The sequence below is a fragment of the Tupaia chinensis genome, unplaced genomic scaffold, assembly GCF_000334495.1.
Source record: "Tupaia chinensis unplaced genomic scaffold, TupChi_1.0 Scaffold147185_1, whole genome shotgun sequence".
In the NCBI taxonomy this organism is placed as follows: Eukaryota; Metazoa; Chordata; class Mammalia; order Scandentia; family Tupaiidae; genus Tupaia; species Tupaia belangeri.
The window spans coordinates 667,818-675,002 of record NW_006207036.1 but is presented as its reverse complement, the minus strand read 5'-3'; the positions used below and the strand labels follow the sequence as shown (position 1 = coordinate 675,002).

Sequence of the window (7,185 nt, the reverse complement as noted above, 5' to 3'; positions counted from 1 at the left end):
CTCCATGCAAAAAAGTTCATTAAATATGGATTCTAGATCTAAATGTATACACTCAAATCACAAAGCTTATTTAATTATTTATTTTAAGACATTTGTATTTTACTTATTTGTTTCCTGAGAGAGAGAGAGACTGGCACAGCACCTCCAGCTGGGTCTTCACAGCCCAATCTTCACTGACGTTTTGCAGGCAGCCAAGATCACAGGTGCACCCTTAAGCATGCCCTGCAGGAAGTAGACCCAGAGTCAAACCTGGAACCTTCTCTTATGGACTCCAGCATTGTATGATAGCACACCTACTGCCTACACCATTGCGCCTAGTCCTCATGCTTATATAAGAAACAATTGAGAAATGACCTCTAAGCCCTTTACATTTTTCAGATAGAGCACAAAGTGCATAACAAGAAGATAAACTGGATTTCACCAAAAATGAAAGTAGTTGTTCACCTAAAAACATCTGTCTTTAAAAAGTAAAAGGGCAAGCCACAGCCTAGGAAAAATATTTAGAACACTTGTCTCTGGCAAAGAACTTATATTCTAGACATACAAAGAACTCTTATAGCTTAGTAACATTGGAACCATAATTATTTAAATGGGCATAAGACTTGTGTAGACACCTAAGGAAAATAAGGAAGATACGTAAATTACAAAAAAGCTCAAGAGAAAGAATTCTTCATAAAGGAAATATAATCAACTCACAACTAGGTATCATTTTATGCAAAACAAAATGGTAATAATTTAAATGTTTGACAACCCAATTAGCTATTTGAAGTGCTATGATCCCAAAGTTTCCTCTAAATGTGTTTCCTCCAAGTCTATTTTTTAAAATATAGTCACCAATGCGATGGCATTGGGGCGGGGGGCACTATGGGAGGTGACAAGGTCATGAGGGCAGACAGCTGGAATGTGCGGCCTTACAAAAGAGACCCCAGACAGCTCCTTTGCCCCTACTACCATGTGAGGACAAAGTAAAAATGCCATCTATGAACCAGAAATTGACCTCTCATCAAACTCTATTAGTTCCTCGATCTTGGACTTCTCAGTTTCCAAAACTATAGGAAGTCTATCCCTGTTATTTATAAGCCATGTAGTCTAAGGATTTTGTTATAGCAGCCTGAATGGACCAAGACATTAAACAACTGAGATTTTCATATACTGCTAAGAAACTGTTTGGCAAAGCTAAACACACATTTACCCTTTGACTTAGTAATTACGTTCTGTGGTATTTACACATATACCTGCAAATATATGTCAACTAAAAGTTTCTCAGAGAATGCTCATAGGAACTTTATTACTTATAGCTCAAATAGGGCCAGTTAGTGACATGGTGGTTAAGGTGGCTGGACCCCACATGGCCCACTGCTGGATTTAAGTCCCAGATCATTTGCCAGAAAAACATGCCAGTGCATGTATGTGCATGTTCAATATCCTCAGATGAGAGAGAAATAGAGAAAGGATCATGGTATGATCATCTCCCAGGGATGGGCAAGAGAATGTCTTTCTCTTTCTCTGTCCCCAGTATGTGTGTGCACTCTCTGACAAATTAAAACTAAGCAGGAAAAGGGGAGAAAATAGCAGAGATGTTCTTCAAAAGTAAAATGGATAAATATGGACCAACATTTTTATCCTAAAAAATGTGTTTTCTAAAGATATTTAAGATGACTTGAGACAGAGGCCTTATAGCATTTAATTGTTCCATTTTATCTATTTTTATTTTATTTTATTTCTTTTTTTGAGAGGTTTTTGCTGCAGGGCACATGTGCTCACCAGACACAGAGAGAGACATAGGGACAGAAAGTGAGAAATCACCCCCCAGGGGGGATGGTCACGCCACAATCCCTTCTCCTCCATTCTCCTCTCGGGATCTTGGGCACGCATGCTATATTTTTCTACCAGATAGTGCTAAAATAAGTGGACAGAAAATATGCAAAAAAAAAGTATACATTCTTTAGTATCTTACTCCATGCAAAAAAGTTCATTAAATATGGATTCTAGATCTAAATGTATACACTCAAATCACAAAGCTTATTTAATTATTTATTTTAAGACATTTGTATTTTACTTATTTGTTTCCTGAGAGAGAGAGAGACTGGCACAGCACCTCCAGCTGGGTCTTCACAGCCCAATCTTCACTGACGTTTTGCAGGCAGCCAAGATCACAGGTGCACCCTTAAGCATGCCCTGCAGGAAGTAGACCCAGAGTCAAACCTGGAACCTTCTCTTATGGACTCCAGCATTGTATGATAGCACACCTACTGCCTACACCATTGCGCCTAGTCCTCATGCTTATATAAGAAACAATTGAGAAATGACCTCTAAGCCCTTTACATTTTTCAGATAGAGCACAAAGTGCATAACAAGAAGATAAACTGGATTTCACCAAAAATGAAAGTAGTTGTTCACCTAAAAACATCTGTCTTTAAAAAGTAAAAGGGCAAGCCACAGCCTAGGAAAAATATTTAGAACACTTGTCTCTGGCAAAGAACTTATATTCTAGACATACAAAGAACTCTTATAGCTTAGTAACATTGGAACCATAATTATTTAAATGGGCATAAGACTTGTGTAGACACCTAAGGAAAATAAGGAAGATACGTAAATTACAAAAAAGCTCAAGAGAAAGAATTCTTCATAAAGGAAATATAATCAACTCACAACTAGGTATCATTTTATGCAAAACAAAATGGTAATAATTTAAATGTTTGACAACCCAATTAGCTATTTGAAGTGCTATGATCCCAAAGTTTCCTCTAAATGTGTTTCCTCCAAGTCTATTTTTTAAAATATAGTCACCAATGCGATGGCATTGGGGCGGGGGGCACTATGGGAGGTGACAAGGTCATGAGGGCAGACAGCTGGAATGTGCGGCCTTACAAAAGAGACCCCAGACAGCTCCTTTGCCCCTACTACCATGTGAGGACAAAGTAAAAATGCCATCTATGAACCAGAAATTGACCTCTCATCAAACTCTATTAGTTCCTCGATCTTGGACTTCTCAGTTTCCAAAACTATAGGAAGTCTATCCCTGTTATTTATAAGCCATGTAGTCTAAGGATTTTGTTATAGCAGCCTGAATGGACCAAGACATTAAACAACTGAGATTTTCATATACTGCTAAGAAACTGTTTGGCAAAGCTAAACACACATTTACCCTTTGACTTAGTAATTACGTTCTGTGGTATTTACACATATACCTGCAAATATATGTCAACTAAAAGTTTCTCAGAGAATGCTCATAGGAACTTTATTACTTATAGCTCAAATAGGGCCAGTTAGTGACATGGTGGTTAAGGTGGCTGGACCCCACATGGCCCACTGCTGGATTTAAGTCCCAGATCATTTGCCAGAAAAACATGCCAGTGCATGTATGTGCATGTTCAATATCCTCAGATGAGAGAGAAATAGAGAAAGGATCATGGTATGATCATCTCCCAGGGATGGGCAAGAGAATGTCTTTCTCTTTCTCTGTCCCCAGTATGTGTGTGCACTCTCTGACAAATTAAAACTAAGCAGGAAAAGGGGAGAAAATAGCAGAGATGTTCTTCAAAAGTAAAATGGATAAATATGGACCAACATTTTTATCCTAAAAAATGTGTTTTCTAAAGATATTTAAGATGACTTGAGACAGAGGCCTTATAGCATTTAATTGTTCCATTTTATTTATTTTTATTTTATTTTATTTCTTTTTTTGAGAGGTTTTTGCTGCAGGGCACATGTGCTCACCAGACACAGAGAGAGACATAGGGACAGAAAGTGAGAAATCACCCCCCAGGGGGGATGGTCACGCCGCAATCCCTTCTCCTCCATTCTCCTCTCGGGATCTTGGGCACGCATGCACACGCGCCCGCCGTGAGTTTTAAGCCACCGGGTCCGGGATGCGAACCGCGGTCGACTACGTGGGAGTCCAGCGACATAGCCATTACACTAACTGCTGGTTCCCTAATTGTTCCATTTTATCATTTAATAGAGTTTTCATTATTTTCAGATTCAATAATAAACATTTTAATGCTGGGACCAGCAGGTGGTGCAGTTGTTAAGGTGCTGGATTCCCACCTACCCGACCATAGTTTGTATCCCAGACCCAGTGGCTTGTAAATCGTGCCAGGCATATGTGTGTGTGTGTCCAAAATCCTGAGAGGAGAATGGAGTAGGGACAACCACATGGCTACCCCCCCCTAGAGGGGAGATTTCCCACTTTTTCTCTCTCTGATTCTCTGGCAAGCACATGCACCCTATGGCGAAAACCTTAAAAAAATAGGATAGACAAATAGTGTATTCATACAATTGAATATTACTCAGTAATTCAGTAACAAAAAGAATGAACTACTGATACCTTTAAGAATTTGGATGATTCCAGAAAATAATTCATTTACATGAACATAAAAAATAAACTTTTCAAGATAGAAATCACACTAGTTGCCTCTGAGGGATAAATTGACCGAAAAGAAAAAAATGCCTAGAGTAAAAAAAATGTTCTATCTTGATAAGAGCATGGGTAACACAGGTGTATGAATTTGTAATACACTCTAGAAATGTATGAATTTGCTATATACTCTTCATTTATGAATTAGTGTATTCCAGTGTATAAAAATTATACTTAGGCCCCAAATAGGAGGTAGACTTATAGGTTAGGAATGCCCCAACAGACAACACATTGCATCGTATCTTGGAGGTCAGAAGCAAATTTTAAATAGCTTGTCTTTCGTGACCACACAGCTCAATTTTGTCTTCTCTTCTTGTTTATAAAATGTTCCTCTTTTCTTGTCAGTTAACAGAATATTTAATGAATATCCATTATACAACCGGCACTGTAATCTCAGGTTTCCCATGAATGATATGTCATGGCAGATAGCTAGCTATTCAATTGTTATAAATTTGAATTAAAATGTTTTCTTTTCTTTATGGGTTCTAGGAACATTGAGAAAACAAATGAAGAAAAATCAACTGTTGGACAATTTTCTGTCAGAGATAGATCAGTTGATAAGAAATGTTTTATTTGGGAAATTCTTAGCTTTCATTGAATAATGGAAGCTTTCTATTCTTCAGGTTAAATCTTTTCAAATTTTCAAGGAGTTTAGTAGAAAACACAAAATCAAAATGAGACTAATGTGTAGTAGTTTCTTCACTGTACCTTGTAGGCTATTCTTTGTTGCCGGTTAAGCCTCACCTGAAGAGCTTGATAAATATGCACATTTTGAGACCTAATCTTGGAGATTCCACTTTAGCAACATTATGCAGCCAGATTCTTAAAATAAACCAGGTTTTTATAAATAAATGCACAAAAATTCTATCAGGAAAAGAGAAAGTCTGCATGGAGGATCACTGTAGGCAAAAAAAAAAAAAAAAAAAAAAAGGATGGTTGTATGAATAATTCCCTTCCTAGTACTTAAGACTCCTCGGTTCTCCTCATTTGTCTTCTCTACAGCTCCAAGGACATGTATCTGTCCCAGTGTCATTCATGAGGCCTACATATAAACAACAACTCCTAAGACTATACTTTCAGGGATCATTTCTATAGTTCGTTACTAGAGAAGTTTCTCTGATCGTGTAGAGCACCGGAAAAAAAAAAAAAAAAACAACAACAACAACTCCTCTCCCATTTTGTTCCTTGGTTAACTAGAAAAAGCTAAAATTTGAAAATAGCCTTCCTAAAAGGGAGAAAGTAAAAGAAAATAAAGAAAATGCAAAATTAGAAGAGGCAGAGCCTAATAAAATTCAGATTTCTGAGCCAAGCATAGTTAAATTGAAACCACAAGCTAAAGTGGTCCAATTACTGACATTCAGGCCACAGTTCTGTTCCACTTCCTCCAGCACATTCTATTGATTAGAAATTCATCTGGGCATGGGGGCAGGGAGACCAAGAAACCTCCTTTTAAACTTACAAATTACTCCTTAAGGAAGTTAAGTCTATCATAAATTTTAATCAGATAATCCTATGTTTCTTTGCATTTTTCCTGATACAAAGCTCAGAGATAATAGTCGGGCTTAGAGCATGTATAGAAAGAATGAATAGACAACTTCAAGGCAAGAAATATATGAAGGAAAGTAAATCAGAATTTGAGTTTTTAGCAACTCCCTGCATGCCCAAGATGCTGTCCCTAAGATCCCTTTAACAAAACAACTAATCCCTTTTTCATTGTTTCTCTTTAGGCTTCCAGTTTTAAAGACTCTCCCTCCTTCTCTTGGGCTCCTAACTCTCTTTGTGTGGTTCCCTCTGAACTGTAACTTGTAGCTCAATATGCAACTTGGCTTAAGTTATTTCCGGCAAGGTTTCTCTCATTTGATTGGCTTCAATCCCCACAGTCTGGCCTCCTCCCTGATCTCTGCTGAGGCTCTAGAAACACTGCACTAGAGCCTGGCCTTTGTCAAGAGCTTCTCCTTCCCTGAAAGTTGATGTCAAGTGAGTGGAGAGATGATGTACAGAGCTCTGCATTAGCAAAGCCCTATTAGATCACGGAGTCTGTGCGCAAGGGCTACTTGAGGCATTCTAAGTTGAAAAGAAATTAAAAAAAAGTGAAGTGAGAGAATTTCTTTCTGGCCTTGGTAATTACATCTGCTCACAGCAGATTTAGAATCATTTTGTTTTCTGATGATGTGTGCCACAGAAGTTGTTGACCTCAGAGATGTTTAAGTCATTTTGGTTCCCCACATGCATCTTTTCTTTCCCTCGGTCATCTTGAATAGAACTTCTTTTTCCGATTCAAGCTCAAATCCTTGGTAATCTGTTCCCTCTCTCTCTCTCTCTCTCTCTCCTCTAAAAATATCATTAATCTATTTATATATTTTCAAATTAGATCTCTATGTTTTTGACTTCTAACTCTGTGTCTATGGTTAGTACATATACTCTCTATTTCCTTGAAGACAAACATTATGACCTATAACTCCCAATAGCTACTTTCTTCTTGTTGATAGAATTATTTGCTGACAAAATTATTTGAAAGACTTTACATCCAAAGCATATGTTTTATTTTTTCCAATTTTTTTCACAGTGCCATCTGCGTTCTGTTCCTGCTTTATTGCCATGTACATTTTCTATTAGACCATATGCTACATTAAAAACTAAGAATCTTGTATCATTAAAGACCATAAAAACCCTTTAGTAAAGTTACCTCCTTCCAGGACCAGCATGTGATGTGGTGATTAAGGCAGTGGACTCACACATAGTCGACCACAGTTCTAGTCCTGGAC

At 37.7% G+C, this 7,185-nt stretch overlaps 1 pseudogene; it reads left to right on the top strand.

The window, feature by feature from the left end:
- The first annotated feature begins 5,484 nt into the window (after positions 1-5,484).
- LOC114006345 (uncharacterized) lies at positions 5,485-5,560 on the top strand (annotated as a pseudogene).
- The last annotated feature ends 1,625 nt before the right edge of the window (positions 5,561-7,185 follow it).